The sequence below is a fragment of the Narcine bancroftii genome, chromosome 3, assembly GCF_036971445.1.
Source record: "Narcine bancroftii isolate sNarBan1 chromosome 3, sNarBan1.hap1, whole genome shotgun sequence".
Taxonomy (NCBI): Eukaryota; Metazoa; Chordata; class Chondrichthyes; order Torpediniformes; family Narcinidae; genus Narcine; species Narcine bancroftii.
Window position 1 is genome coordinate 286,065,438 of NC_091471.1, and position 16,875 is coordinate 286,082,312.

Sequence of the window (16,875 nt, forward strand, 5' to 3'; positions counted from 1 at the left end):
GGGGGGGGGGGGAAGGGAGGAAATTTAAGGATGATGTTAGGAACAAATAATTTTCAAAGAGAGCAGGACAGATATTTTACACAGAGCGGTAGGTGTCTGGAAAGGAGTTTAAGGAGCAATGGTGAAGCATATCTTCTTCTTTGGCTTGGCTTCGCGGACGAAGATTTATGGAGGGGGTAAAATGTCCACGTCAGCTGCAGGCTCGTTGGTGGCTGACAAGTCCGATGCGGGACAGGCAGACACGGTTGCAGCGAGCGGTTGCAGGGGAAAATTGGTTGGTTGGGGTTGGGTGTTGGGTTTTTCCTCCTTTGTCTTTTGTCAGTGAGGTGGGCTCTGCGGTCTTCTTCAAAGGAGGTTGCTGCCCGCCGAACTGTGAGGCGCCAAGATGCACGGTTGGAGGCGATATCAGCCCACTGGCAGTGGTCAATATGGCAGACACCAAGAGATTTCTTTAGGCAGTCCTTGTACCTTTTCTTTGGTGCACCTCTGTCACGGTGGCCAGTGGGGAGCTCGCCATACAACATGATCTTGGGAAGGCGATGGCCCTCCATTCTGGAGACGTGACCCACCCAGCGCAGCTGGATCTTCAGCAGCGTGGACAGTAGCATTTAAGAGGCTTCTAGATAGACACATGAATATGAAGGGGATAGTGCTTTCCATAAACGTGCAAACATTAACATCTGAGTTTGATTTGAACACCATGTTCAGTATGGACACATGGGCCAAAGAGCCTGTAACTGTGCTGCACTGTTCTATGTTCTAAAACCAGGTAATTTTAGTAACTGCCTCAAATCGAGAAATATATATGATGCAGAATGTGCTTTTACTCATGACTATTACCTGTACTGGTTTTGCCTACAAATATCCAAGTATTTTCCAATGTCTGTTCTATGATCAGAATCAGTTATTGTTATAAACATATAACATTTGTTGTTTTGCAAAATGAGGATTGTGCATAACAGGTGCTAAAATTGTAATAAATTAGATTTCTGTAAATACACTTTCTAAAAATAAATAAGTGCAAAAGAAGAGGGAAAAAAATGGAGGTATTGTCTACGGTTCATTGCCTGTTCAGAAATCTGATGATGGAAGGGAAGATGCTCTTTTTGTTACATTGCATGTTTGTCCTCATGCTCCTGTAACTCCTTCTGGATGGTAGCAATGAGAAGAGGGCATGGCCTGGGTGGTGAGGGTCCTTGATGATGGGGGCTACTTTCTTGAGTACACCGCCTCTTATAGATGACTTTAATGGAGTGCAGACTAATGCCCAAGATGGCACTGGCCAAATTCAGAACCCTCTAGCCTTTTCCTGTCCTGGTACTTCCAGCCCAGACAGTGATGCAAAATGCTCCCCAAGGTACACCCGTAGAAATTGGTGAGAGTCTTTGGTGACATACTCAGGCTCCTAATGAAATATAGCTGCTGGAGAGGCTTCCTCATGATGGCATCAACGTGATTATCCCAGGATAGATCTTCACAGATGTGACACCTCGGAATTTGAACCTCTCTATTGCTGACCCCTTGAGAACTGTTTGTATTTTCCTGGTCTCTTTTTCCTGAAGTCTACAATGAGTTCATGTTTTTCTAACTTTGAGTGCAAGGTTGTTGTTGTGACAGCACTCAACTAGTTGATTTATCTCCATCCGGTACACTTCCTCATTGCTGTCTGTGATTCTGCTGACAACTGTGGTGGCATATTTGTAGATGGCATTTGAATTGTGCCTGGCCACACCGAAATGGGTGTAGAGAGAGTAGAGCAGTGGGCTAAGCACGCATCCTTAAGGTGTGCCTGTGTTGATTGACAGGAAGAGACGTTGTTACTGACCTGCATTAACTGTAGTCTTGCAATGTTGCAGAGGGAGGTGCAGAGGCCCAGATTTTGAGGGGATGATGGTGTTGAAAGATAAGCTGTAATTCATGAAAAGCAACCTGATTGGGCTTACAGGGAACCCAATTGAATTTATCTGCTATTATTAGTGTGGACACTTCCTACATTAGATGCTAAGGAAAATACAGTACCACTATAGGTTTTTTTGTGTTATTTTTGCTTATTTGTGTTCACTGCTTTTCTTTGAAGTCTGGTGTTTGTATTATTGTTCATTTGAAATTGGGTTGTTCATTGCTGTGATTGGGAGGAATAGGTTAGGATTTAAATAATTAATGTTCTAAGTTGGTTAGTCGATGTAAAAAGATGGCTATGTGTGGTATAATTTGGCTGCCTGTGGTCATTTAGATAGTAACCAATTTATTCTTAATTGTACGTTCAGCGCTTTGAATCAATGTGTGTTGTGTTAAATACACGATATAAATAAACTACTACTACTTTTATAATAATAGTATCTTTTATATAATTTAAATATATTATTTTATATATATATATATTTAATATAGTATTTACAAGTGATTTATACTGCATGTAAATTACTCATAAATATTTGTGCTACGTTTATATTCACTATGTGTTTGCATGTTTTTACCCCGAGGTCCAAAGAACATGGTTTCATTCAGTTGTACTATTGACACGAATTTAAGACCCTTTCAGTTTTGTTAGGGACTAAAGAGACTTTGTTAGCACTAACAAAGGAACAGCAATGGCAAAAATTTACCAGGCAACGGTAACTTCAAAATAATAGTTTTTATTAAATTATAATACCATGACATTTCTTACTTATCTCCAACTTAAACTCTACCTTAAACCCCCACTATACGCAAGTGTGTGTGTGTGTGTGTGTGTGTGTGTGTGTGTGTTAGTTAAAGACCTAAGCTCTGAAAAGTCAATATTAAAACATCATCATCATTTTGAAGGTATAAAATTTTCAGTTCATAAATAATTATAAAGTTCTTTTACATGTTATATTTTCACATCTCTTTAAACTCACAAGTCTTGATGATCTGTCTTTCAGGGATATTCTTCAAACAGAAGTGACCATCTTTTGGGCACAAATGAGAAGTGGTCTTACTTATTTAAAAGCCACTTATGTTGTATCTCCTGTGAATAGGATAAGTCCTATCTTTCCAAAAGGTCAAATTTTCTTCTGCCATTTTCTTCTTTAGAGTCATGGAGTTTTCTTCCATGATGAGGCTGCACTCTTTATTTTCAAAAGTGCAGTTGGAAAGTGGGTTCCCTTTTAAAAATCCACTTATTTTCTGTATTCCCCCTTTAGGAGTAAAAGATTACAGCACATATTCTAGTTACTGTAATTTAACCCTACCTTTCACAAGGTTCCAATTCCTGTGTGTGTCACAGGACCATAACTTCAAAAACTGATTCAAAATGTCTGAATTTGATAATATATATTTTTCAAAATCTATTATGTATGTGACATCATTTCTGTCTTTGAAACCCATAATGTCTTTTAACACTGATGTGCTAAAAGTATCTACGTCCATTTATGCCTCCGTGATGTCTGCCCACATGGACACAAAATGGCTGCGTTTACACAGGTGCTTCTGAGATAACACCTATTGTGTTCAGTATCTCAAGAACCATCATAAATCATTTCATCTCTTGACTTCAACTTCATTCTGTCTCTGCAAATGGCTCTCCATCTTCTATCTCAAAGAACCATGTGTGTTTAAAATGCTAACGTGTTGTCTTTGTGCTGAAGCCAGCTAACGGCTGCAAAGAACGTAGAATGTAAATGAGCCCTGACAACCCAAAACTAACTTTGACTAAAAATATACATACATGCATGAAATATTGTTTTAACATTAGACTAAAATTAATATTAACACAGATCCGTTACACCTCCTTCCACACATGAAAATTTTGAACTTCTAAAAGGTCAAAGTTTAAAAAAAAACTATCGACAATCTTCCTTGTAAATATTACACTCTAAAGTGGTACATTGCAATTCAGGCAAAATATAACACTTTTCAAATCTAATACATTGCCTTTAATATGAGTTATAACTCAAGTCATCTTCTTGCAAAATTAAACTCCAGTTCAATAATCATCTACTATTTAATTTTACTGAAAAATAAGGTCAGTGCAAACAATGATTAATCCCATAGCAGTGCAAACATAAACCTCAAAACGCTACAGAGCAAATACAAAGGATAATAATTCTTTTTCAATAGTGGAATAAGTCTTTTAGTGTTGATTGAATTTCTCACATACGTAAGCCTCTGGATGTTCAATATAATCACCGTCGTATTTTTTTCCAAAAATCATGTGATTTAAGTACAGGTTTTCAAATGCTTTCTGACACCATGATGGCCAAATAAACTTTTCACTCTTCTTCAAAACATTAATCAGGTGAGCAATGTCAGCAAACCTTTTATAGAATTTCCTATAATATCCAAACCATTCCTAAAAATCTCCAAACAGCTTTCTTATTCATGGGCAGAGGAAATTCAGAAATTGTCTGCATTTTAACCTGAACAGGCTCCAGTTTTCCTTGGCCAACAACATAACCACATAAATCACCTGAGCATGACAAAATTCACTCTTAGCTAAATTAACTGAAAGATTGGCTTTCAAAAGTTTATCAAACAATTTTTCTAATGTAGAAATGTGTTCTTCCCATATGCCAAGTCATCAATAAAGCATCTGTATATTTTAAATCTTGGGTTACAGAATCCATCATCCTCTGAAATGTTCCTGGAGCATTCTTCATCCCAAATGGCAAAACATTGTACTCCTATAAACCTGATAGGGTTACAAAGGCTGAAATTTCTCTTCCCTTTTCCGTTAAGGGAACCTTTTAATAAATCTATCTTTGTAAGAAATTTAGCTTTTCCAATCTTATCCACACAATCATCCACCCTAGGGATAGGATAAGCATCTGTCTTTGTCACAGATTTAACTTTTCTATAATCAGTGCAGAATCTAACTGTCCCATCTGATTTAGGTACTAGTACACAGGGTATGCTCCAAACTGAGGTAGAACATCTAACAATATTATTCTTTAACATGTACTCAATCTCTTAATCTACCTGTTTACACTTTTCAACATTCATTCCATATGGATGCTGTTTGATAGGGTTTTCATCTCCAACATCAACATTGTGGCAAGCAATGGAAGTTCATTGTGGCACAGCCGGAAATACATTTCTGAATTTTAAAATTAACTCTTTCATTTGTTCCTTTTCCTGAGGTTTCAAATGAGCCAATTTCTTAACTCAATTTTCCAATATACTTGAATTAGGTAAATGAACTGGAACAATATTCTCTTTAAAATGATTCTCACAAGAATCAGCTTGTGTAATTTCATGATCCATAACCACCTCAGTTTTGTCAATAATTAATACCTCTGGTGTGAGCTGCCTCTGGCTAACATCTATATTCTCAAAATAAGGTTTTAGCTTGTTAACGTGACAACTCTGTGTCTTATGTCTCCTATCAGGTGTTTTGTAATTAACTTCATTTACCTTAGATTATAATTCATAAGGTCCTGAAAATTTTGCTCTCAGACGATTGGAAATTGTTAGAAAAATAATTAACACTTTATCCCCTGGTTTAAAGATTCTCTCATGAGATTTCCTGTCATACCAAACCTTCATATCACCTTGAGCCATTTTAAAATTTTCCTTAGCTATCTCACAGACCTTCTGTAAACAATCCTTGAACTTTGAAACATAATCTAACAAATTGAAATGCACATCCTCATTTACTCACTGTTCTTTCAACAACATTAAAGGACCTCTAACTTCATGTCTAAATTTCAATTCCCTTACTGCAAACAAAATTAAATGAACACTTTTATCTTATTTCTTTTCATTCTCTAGACAATAAGTCCTCAACATAGTTTTAAAGTTAAATGGAATCTCTCCAAAATTCCCTAAGGTTTTGGGTGATATGCAGATGATGTAATTTGTTTAGCTCCCAATTTATAAGCCCTCTGTGGAAATACACCTGACATAAAATGACTTCCCTGATCTGATTGTATTTCTTTAGGCAGACCTGGAAACGGCACTCATAATAGTCAATAGATATTATTTCCAGTTTTTGTTTTGGGCAAAGGACAAACCCAATCCACAATTACTTTACAAAAAGGTTCTCCAAAAATAGGAATAGGTTTTAAAGGTGCCATTGTGGGACCTTGATTCTCTCTCTCTCTTTGGCTTGGCTTCGCGGACGAAGATTTAGGGAGGGGTAAATGTCCACGTCAGCTGCAGGCTCGTTTGTGGCTGACAAGTCCGATGTGGGACAGGCAGACACGGTTGCAGCGGTTGCAGGGGAAAATTGGTTGGTTGGGGTTGGGTGTTGGGTTTTTCCTCCTTTGTCTTTTGTCAGTGAGGTGGGCTCTGCGGTCTTCTTCAAAGGAGGTTGCTGCCCGCCGAACTGTGAGGCGCCAAGATGCACGGTTTGAGGCGATATCAGCCCACTGGCGGTGGTCAATGTGGCAGGCACCAAGAGATTTCTTTAGGCAGTCCTTATACCTCTTCTTCGGTGCACCTCTGTCATGGTGGCCAGTGGAGAGCTCGCCATAGAACACGATCTTGGGAAGGCGATGGTCCTCCATTCTGGAGACGTGACCTACCCAGCGCAGTTGGATCTTCAGCAGCTTGGATTCGATGCTGTCGGCCTCTGCCATCTCGAGTACTTCGATGTTAGGGATGAAGTCGCTCCAATGAATGTTGAGGATGGAGCGGAGACAACGCTGGTGGAAGCGTTCTAGGAGCTGTAGGTGATGCCGGTAGAGGACCCATGATTCGGAGCCGAACAGGAGTGTGGGTATGACAACGGCTCTGTATACGCTAATCTTTGTGAATTTTGTGAGGACCTTGATCAGGTTTCCCACAAATGACAAGTGTGTCAGGTCTTACAAAATGTCTTAACATCTTTTCCTACATTAGGTCAATAAAATGGTTTCATAATTTTGTCAGTAGTTTTCTTTACCCAAGGTGCCCACATAAAGGCGTGCTATGAGCCATGTTCAAAATCTCACTTCTATAGGCGCGAAGAACCTGGTGACTCACTGCCCATTCTTCATTAGCAGGCATCTCGTGACCTCCATTTTCTCATCAATAAACCCTAATTAAAATAATATCCAACTGGCACTTTCTTAATTTCCTAATCAGAGAGAGCTTTCTCTCCAACTACAGCAAGATCAGTATCTTCACTTTGTTTTTCTTTTAATTTTGCTCTGGATAGCGACAGATCCTTTTCTGTTTCTGCTCACTGTCACAGACTTCCAACCCTTTTAAATTATTTTGTACACCACTCTTTTCACTGGCAAGTTTTCTCGCATTGTCCTCATCACTACACATGCCGGGTGTGTGTGTGTGTATATATATATGCACATATGTGTAAAATCTGTCTGTTTCATCAATGACTGGTTTATCTGTTAATTTCACTGCAGGACTAACTTTATCCTCTGCCAAATCATTTTCTAATAACAAAGAAAGGCAAAATTTTGTAATTCTGGTAAGCTTGATCTGATCCCTGTTTCAACAAGTTCCTTATTTTCAAATTTAGAATCAAAGTTCTGACCTGACAAAAAAACATTCAAATTTACTAATTAATCAGAGCCTGTTTGTTTTATCTCACAGCCTGTCTCTTGTGTTTGAATCTGACACCCTGTGTGTCTCAGTATCTGCTGCTGTATCTTGCAAGCTTTTGTTCCTTTCAAATGACTCTGACCAGCATTTTTTCCACTGGCAAAGTTTTTAGACTTTAAATCAGTTTGCTCAACACTCTCGCTGGAAACAGTTTCCCATTCATCCTCAAATTTAATTGGATACATTATTTCAGGGACACCTTTATCTCCTGACACAAAAGATTTGAATTACTCCATAATTTTACCAACGATTTCCTTTTTACTTCCATCTCTTTTAATACAAGCATCTAGTGCAGCTGTTTTTTTTAATTTCAAAGAAAAACAATTAGCTATCACATGTCCAGCTGTCTTCCAATAATTGCAAAATGGACATTTTCCCATTTATTTTCCACCTTATTTTGGTACTTCTTGTTACCCTTTTTGAAAAGGTATTTTGGGCACAAATTTCACTTTGTGATCCTCTTCTGCAAATGCAGCAGAATTGTGTCCCTTCTGAAAAGTTTCACTTGGATTTAATTTAAATTCTGGATTTAAAACATCATCATCTGTAAATTCTGCAAGATCTGACCAAGTCTGCATTTCTCTCATCTCTACTTCAAACCTCTTTTTTTTGCTTCCCTCACCTTAGATCTCCTTTGCCTTTCAAATTCCTCTCTTTCTACTTTAATTTTTTCTATCTCTTTGTTTTTCTATATCTCATGTTGTCTATTGTTTTTCTCTCAGCTTTAATTTTTTTCTAACTATGTCAAACTGCCTCTCATAGTCAAGAGATGTACTCTCAAGAAATTGTTTTAACTCCTCCTCCCCAAAAATCTTATTTTTACATAGTGTTCAGGTATAATTTTCTGAATCATTTTATCATTGACCATTTTACCTCCGAAAGTTCTAACTCCTCCTTTTTTGTTTTTTTTTCCAATCTGCAAAGTTTGGTGATTCCAATAACTTTTTAATATCCATTTGGAAAGTTTCACTTGGCCCGCACTTAGTTTTGAGGTTTAAAACATAATCAGATGCAATTTTTGCACCCTTTGACCAAGTTTCCACTTTCAAATCTACACAGATTGACGTTGCCAAAAATTTATCAAAACCTATCTGTTCACACACACAAATGTTTCATTTGGCTTTCAAAAAGATTTTTAACCAAATAAATTGAATATTACTTGATTCAATAAGCTCTCATTAAACTCAAATCTTTAGTTTTATCTCAAGGAGCCCTCAATTTTGACATGAACTACAACACTTTCCTTATTCTAATATAACCTAATTTCAAAGTATCATCTTCCAAAAGCATGAGCTGCTACATTCTGAATTTCAATCTCTTTAATCCAACAAATGAAATTCTGAGGCTGTTACTTTATGTCGCTTTAATTCATTGATAAAACAGATAAACATTTTGCATAGTTTCACATTAAGACTTTCATAACGATGAATAACAAAGCATTTACTGTGTAATAATACAAAAGATATATAGAGATAGCTTAAAGAAATACATAACGGTATTTTTTTTTTTAAATTTTTTTTATTTTCACACTGTGAACCATATCAATCAAAATACATACAAAAATTTTCCTCTTAAATACACACAGTGGCATTTTCTTCCCTTTTTTCCCCCTACCTTCCCTACCTCCTTCCCACCCCCCTCCAAACCCATTAAACGTTCAACATATACAATACAATAAAACCATTAAACAATGTCATCACACAATGAAAATAAACAAGAAAATTGTGTCATCTACTTTTACACATTGGATCAAGTCATTTTATCATTTTAGAGGGTGGAGGTCCGAGGTAAGCCGTCTCTGTTATGTTCCATGTATGGTTCCCAAATTTGTTCAAATAATGTGACTTTATTTTTTAAATTATATGTTATTTTTTCCAATGGAATACATTTATTCATTTCCAAGTACCATTGCTGTACTCTCAGGCACTCTTCTGATTTCCAAGTTGACATTATACATTTTTTTGCTATCATAATAAATCTTTTTTGCGCTTCATCCAGTTTGAGGCCTAATTCTTTACTTCTTATATTACTTAGAAGAAAGATCTCTGGATTTTTTTGGTATGTTGCTTTTTGTGATTTTATTTAATACCTTCCCGAAATTTTTTCACTTTCTCACATGCCCAAATTGCATGTACTGTTGTTCCCATTTCCTTCTTACAGCAAAAACATCTATCTGATAATGTTGGATCACATTTTTAAAAAAACTTTTGGGGCGTGATAACCAATTATACTGTATTATGCGTAACCTTGTGTTTATTGTATTCTTCATTCCAGAGCGTAACTTTTCCCATACTTCATTTTTTTATCTTTATGTTTAAATCCTTTTCCCACTTTTGTTTGGGTTTATAGCTTATTTCGTCATTTTCCTTCTCTTGCAGCTTGATGCACATGTTTGTTATAAATCTTTTTATTATCATTATTTCTGTAATCACATATTCAAATCTGCTTCCTTCTGGTAATCTCAGTCTTTTTCCCAATTTATTCTTTAAGTAGGCTTTCAGTTGATGGTATGCAAACATTGTACCATGAGTTATTCCATATTTGTACTTCAACTGTTCAAATGTTAATAATTAATTTCCCAAAAAACAATTTCTCTTCTTTTAATTCTTTTTCTCTCCCATTCTCTAAAGGAAAGATTATCTATTGTAAAAGGGATTAGCTGATTTCGCATCAATAATAATTTTGGTAGTTGGTAATTTGTTTTTTTCCTTTCAAAGTGAATCTTCTTCCATATATTGAGTAAATGATGCAGTACTGGTGAGCTTTTATATTGCACCAGCTTTTCATCCCACTTATAAAGTATATGTTCTGGTACCTTCTCCCCTATTTTATCTCGCTCTATCTTAGCCCAATCTGGTTTTTCCCTTGTCTGATAAAATTCTGATAAATACCTTAATTGTGCTGCTCTATAATAATTTTTAAAGTTTGGAAACTGCAAACCACCTTGGTTGTACCACTCTGTTAATTTATCTAATGCTATCCTCGGTTTCACCCACCTTTGCATAAAAATTTCCTTATTATTCTCTTTAGTTCATTAAAGAATTTCACTGTTAAGGGAATTAGTAACGATTGAAATAAGTATTGTATCCTTGGGAATACATTCATTTTAATGCAATTTACCCTCCCTATCAACATGAGTGGTAATTCTTTCCAATGTTCTAAGTCTTCCTGTAATTTCTTTAATAATGGCTGATAATTTAATTTGTACAGGTGTCTTAAATTATTATCTAATCTAATACCTAGGTATCGGATTGCCATTTAAATTGTGATTCTTTTTAAAATTCTGTATAATCCACATTACCCATTGGCATCGCTTCACTTTTATTTGCGTTGATTTTGTACCCCAATATTTCTCCATATTCCTTCAATTTCTTATGTAGTTCTTTTATTGATATTTCTGGTTCTGTTAAGTACACTATGAAGTCATCTTCAAATAAACTGATTTTATATTCCTTCTCCTTTATTTTTATGCCTTTTATTTTATTTCCTGTTCTTATCAGTTCTGTCAATGGTTTTATTGCTAAGATGAACAGTGAGGGAGATGGTGGACATCCCTGCCTAGTTGATCTACTTAATTTAAATCGGTTCGATACATATCCATTTACTGTCACCTTCGCCAATGGTCCATTATATAATGCTTTAAATCCAATTAATATATTTCTCTGGTAGATTGAACCTCTGCAATACTTTGAAGAAATAATTCCATTCTACCATGTCAAAGGCTTTTTCTGCGTCTAAAGCAACAGCCACTGTTGGCATCTTATTTCCTTGAATTGCATGAATTAAATTAATAAATTTACAGACATTATCCCTTGTTCATCTTTTCTTAATAAATCCAGTTTGATCTTGTTTTACTAATTTTGGTACACAGTCGGTCAATCTGTTTGCTAATAATTTTGCTATTATAATCTGAATTAAGTAGAGATATTGGTCTATATGATGCTGGTGTTAGTGGATCCTACCCTGTCTTTGGTATTACTGTAATTATTGCTGTCTTGCATGAATCTGGCAAGTTTTGTGTTTCTTCTATCTGGTTCATTCCAGGAGAGGAGGAATTAATAACTTTTTAAATGTTTTATAGAATTCTATTGGGAATCTATCCTCTCCAGGTGTTTTATTGTTTGGCATCTTTTTTAATATATCCTGTACTTCCTCTATTTCAAATGGTTTTATCAGCTTGTTTTGCTCCTCTTCTTGCAATTTCGGCAGTTCAATTTTAGCTAAAATCTCTTCTATTTTATCATCTTTCCCCTCGTCCTCAGTTTGGTATAATTGTTCATAAAATTCCATAAAGTTCTCATTAATCTCCATTGGATTTTATGTAATTTGTTTGTCCTTTTTCCTTGATGCCAGTACAATTCTTTTAGCTTGTTCTGTTTTAAGTTGCCAGGCTAAAATATTGTGTGTTTTTACTCCTAGCTCATAATACTTTTACTTTATTTTCATTATGTTCATCTCCACCTTATACATTTGTAATGTTTTAATATTTTATTTTTTTGTCCGCCAATTTTCTTCCTTTTGTTATATCGTCCCTTGTTGCTAGTTCTTTTTCTGTACTTACTATCTCCCTTTCCAACTGTTCTATTTCCCGATTGTAGTCCTTTTTCATCTTAGTTACATAACTTATTATCTGCCCTCTAATGAAGGCTTTCATTGCATCCCATAATATAAATTTGTCTTTCACTGATTCTGTATTTATTTCAAAGTACATTTTAATTTGGCGTTCAATAAATTCTCTAGATTTCTTTAAGCAGTCCTTGTACCTCTTCTTTGGTGGACCTCTGTCTCGGTGGCCAGTGGAGAGCTCGCCATATAACACGATCTTGGGAAGGCGATGGTCCTCCATTCTGGAGATGTGACCCACCCAGCACAGTTGGGTCTTCAGCAGCGTGGATTCGATGCTTGCGGATTCTGCCAGCTCGAGTACTTCTATGTTGGTGATGAAGTCATTCCAATGAATGTTGAATGTTGAGGATGGAGCGGAGACAGCGCTGATGGAAGTGTTCTAGGAGCCATAGGTGATGCCGGTAGAGGACCCATGATTCAGAGCCTAACAGGAGTGTGGGTATGACAACGGCTTTGTACACGCTGATCTTTGTGTGTTTCTTCAGGTGATTGTTTTTCCAGACTCTTTTGTGTAGTCTTCCAAAGGCGCTATTTGTCTTGGCGAGTTTGTTGTCTATCTCTTTGTCGATCCTTGTACAAAAACAAAGGCGAGAAATCAGACTGCTCAAACTACAGGGGAATCACGCTGCTCTCCATTGCAGGCAAAATCTTCGCTAGGATTCTCCTTAATAGACTAATACCTAGTGTCGCCGAAAATGTCCTCCCAGAATCACAGTGTGGCTTTCGCGCAAACAGAGGAACTACTGACATGGTCTTTGCCCTCAGACAGCTCCAAGAAAAGTGCAGAGAACAAAACAAAGGACTCTACATCACCTTTGTTGACCTCACCAAAGCCCATGACACCGTGAGCAGGAAAGGGCTTTGGCAAATACTAGAGTGCCTCGGATGCCCCCCCAAGTTCCTCAACATGGTTACCCAACTGCACGAAAACCATCAAGGTCAGATCAGATACAGAAATGAGCTCTCCGAACCCTTCTCCATTGACAACGGCGTGAAGCAAGGCTGCGTCCTCGCACCAACCCTCTTTACTATCTTCTTCAGCATGATGCTGAAACAAGCCATGAAAGACCTCAACAATGAAGACGCTATTTACATCCGGTACCGCACGGATGGCAGTCTCTTCAATCTGAGGCACCTGCAAGCTCACACCAAGACACAAGAGCAACTTGTCCGTGAACTACTCTTTGCGGACGATGCCGCTGTAGTTGCCCATTCAGAGCCAGCTCTTCAGCGCATGACGTCCTGTTTTGCGGAAACTGCCAAAATGTTTGGCCTGGAAGTCAGCCTGAAGAAAACTGAGGTCCTCCATCACCCAGCTCCCCACCATGACTACCAGACCCCCCTCCCCCCCACATCTCCATCGGGCACACAGAGCTCAAAACAGTCAACCAGTTTACCTACCTCGGCTGCACCATTTCATCTGATGCAAGGATCGACAAAGTGCCCTTTCTATTTCCATTCCTTCCTGTATTTTTGGCATTCCCAGGACTTTTGGGATCTATTCTTTTATAAATTCTTTCATATTTTTGCCTTCTTCATCTTCCTTTAGGCCCACTATCTTTATATTGTTTCGCCTACTATAGTTTTCCATCATATCAATCTTCTCAGCTAACAACTTTTGTGACACTTTAACTTTTTTGTTGCTTTCTTCCAATTTTCTTAAGTCATTCACTTCCATTTCTACAGCCATTTCTCATTCTTCCACATTTTCTAATCTTTTCCCTATTTCTGTCATGACCAGCTCTATTCTACTCACTTTTTCTTCTGTCCTTTTCATTTCACTAAATTCTAATGTCAACCATTCTTTTAATGCTCTCATTTGTTCTTGAATTTTTAAAAATCTATATACTGTCCATCTATTTTACCTTCTATTTCTCTGTGCAGAGCTTGGTCTTCTTCTTCCTCTTCTTCTGTGTTTGCACCTGTGTTTGTGTCTTCAGCTTCTCTTCCTTGTATCTGTGTCTCTTCTGACTTTCTTGTTGAGTTGCTTGCCTCACTTTGCTGGGCTTCTTCTTGCTTGGCTTCTTGCTGTTGGACCTCTTATTCTGGGCTAGTCATCTGTTGGGCCTCCTGTTGCTGTTCTTCTTTCCTATCACTCCCTTTCCTGTCGCATTCCTCTTCTTCCAGCTGAGAGCCCTGGTGTCGAGCATCCCTCATCTGGTCGCGCTGTTTGCTCGCTCTTCAGCTGGGCCCCCTCCCATCGGTGTTCTCTTTTTCCTTAGTGTGCAAACTGCGCACTTTTGTTTGGCTCAGAGAGCCATTTTTGCAGTCCAGCGGTCGGGAGATCACAACTCTGCGGGGTCGTCACCAACCTTGGGGAATGGGCCCTTTTCTCTACGACGACTCCCTGTTTCTTCATGCAGTTAAGGCCTTCTCCTTTCTCTTCCGGCGTCTTTTCTTTTTTTCCCATTGTTTTTACTTTTTCTTTCTTGGGTGCCATTTTCTTTCTTTTCTCCACAACACTATCTTTTATTTGTTATATTTTGTGTTTCTTGAACTTTGTATTTTCTTCACTTTATTTCTTTTTTCTGGAGAGGGCTGGTATTCTCCTACCGGCCACTACACCATCACGTGACTCCTCTCTCATACATAACAGTATGAAAAGAGAGAAAAAAGTTCAAAGAAAAATTTCTTGTGCTCACGCTTCCTCTACATCTCGTTGAATAATGAGCAAGTTGTTAGTCTGGGCATATTACATCTTAGTCACTATGGTAACCCTACAAACAATACTCTTTAAGAGACTGGCACAAAATTAACTAAGAGTTAAAAAAAACACAAGGTTTTAACCTTTACACCAAGAACTCTCTCAATTTTGTTAAGGACTAAGGAAACTTTGTTAGCACTAACAAAGGAACAGCAATGGCAAAAATTCACCAGGCAATGGTAACTTCAAAATAATAGTTTTTAATAAACTATAATAGTATGACATTTCTTACTTCTCTCTAACTTAAAATCTACCTTAAACCCCCACTATGTGCAAATGCAAATATGTGTGTGTTAAAGTACCAAACTCTGAAAAGTCACTTTTAAAACATCAGCATTGTCTTGGTCTTGTTGAAGGTCTCATATTTTCAGTTCAGAAATAATTATAAACTCCTTTTAAACATTATATTTTCATATCTCTTTAAACTCACAAGTCTTTTTTTTTAAAATTTTTTATTTTTCACACCATAAATCACAATAGCCATGATATACACTTTTTCTTTTTCACACATTTACAGTGACTTTTTCTCCCCCCCCTCCCTCCTCCCAAGCCACACCCCCACCCCCCCCCACTCATCCATTTTAGGTATTCAATCTAGGTTGCATTAATTCAGTCAGACAATGTTGTCATTCAACAAAAATACACCAGAAATTCTACTGAGTCCATTCTTTTCTTTTCTTCTCCTTCCATCAACTTAGGTAATGTTTGTTCCCGGTAGGTTTTCGCTATTGTATTTAATGTAAGGCTCCCATACTTGTTTGAATATTTCAATATTATTTCTTAAACTATATGTTATTTTTTCTAATGGAATACATTTATTCATTTCTATATACCATTGTTGTATTTTCAAATTATCTTCCAATTTCCAGGTTGACATAATACATTTTTTTGCTACGGCTAGGGCTATCTTAACAAATCTTTTTTGTGCATCTTCCAAGTCAATTCCAAATTCTTTATTTTTTATGTTACTTAGGAGAAAGATCTCTGGATTCTTTGGTATATTGTTTTCTGTTATTTTATTTAATATCTGATTGAGATCATCCCAAAATTTTTCTACTCTCTCACATGTCCAGATTGCATGAATTGTTGTTCCCCTTTCTTTTTTACATCGAAAACATCTATCAGATACTGTTGGGTCCCATTTATTTAACTTTTGCGGTGTAATGTATAGTCTGTGTAACCAATTATATTGTATCATACGCAGCCTCGTATTTATTGTATTTCTCATCGTTCCAGAACATAATTTCTCCCATGTTTCCTTTTTTATCTTTATATTTAAATCTTGTTCCCATTTTTGTTTAGTTTTACCATTTGTTTCCTCATTCTCCTTTTCTTGCAGCTTAATATACATATTTGTTATAAATCTTTTGATTAACATTGTATCTATAATCACATATTCAAGGTTACTTCCCTCTGGTAAACTCAAATTGCTTCCTAATTTATCTTTCAAGTAGGATCTCAGTTGGTAATATGCCAGCGCTGTATCTCCAGTTATATTGTACTTATCTCTCATTTGTTCAAAGGATAAGAATCTACTTCCTGAAAAACAATTTTCTATTCTTTTAATCCCTTTTTTTTCCCATTTTCTAAAGGAAAGGTTGTCTATTGTAAAAGGGAGTAGCTTATTTTGCGTCAATATTAGTTTTGGTATTTGATAATTTGTTTTATTTCTTTCTACATGAATCTTCTTCCATATATTGAGGAGATGGTGTAATACTGGAGAAGTTCTATGTTGTACCAATTTTTCGTCCCATTTATATAATATGTGTTCAGGTATCTTTTCCCCTATTTTATCTAATTCTAGTCTCGTCCAGTCTGGTTTTTCCCTTGTTTGATAAAAATCTGATAGGTACCTTAATTGTGCGGCTCTATAATAATTTTTGAAGTTTGGCAATTGTAAGCCTCCTTGTTTATACCATTCTGTTAATTTATCTAGTGCTATCCTCGGTTTCCCCCCTCTCCATAAAAATCTCCTTATTATTTTCTTTAACTCTTTGAAGAATTTTTCTGTCAGTTGTATTGGCAATGCCTGAAATAAG

General features: G+C 36.8%; 1 protein-coding gene across 9 annotated transcripts in view; it reads left to right on the forward strand.

Moving 5' to 3' along the window:
- eps15l1a (epidermal growth factor receptor pathway substrate 15-like 1a) overlaps positions 1–16,875 on the forward strand; it is a 375,808-nt gene that overhangs the window by 111,781 nt on the left and 247,152 nt on the right. The gene's annotated exons all lie outside the window — the stretch shown is intronic.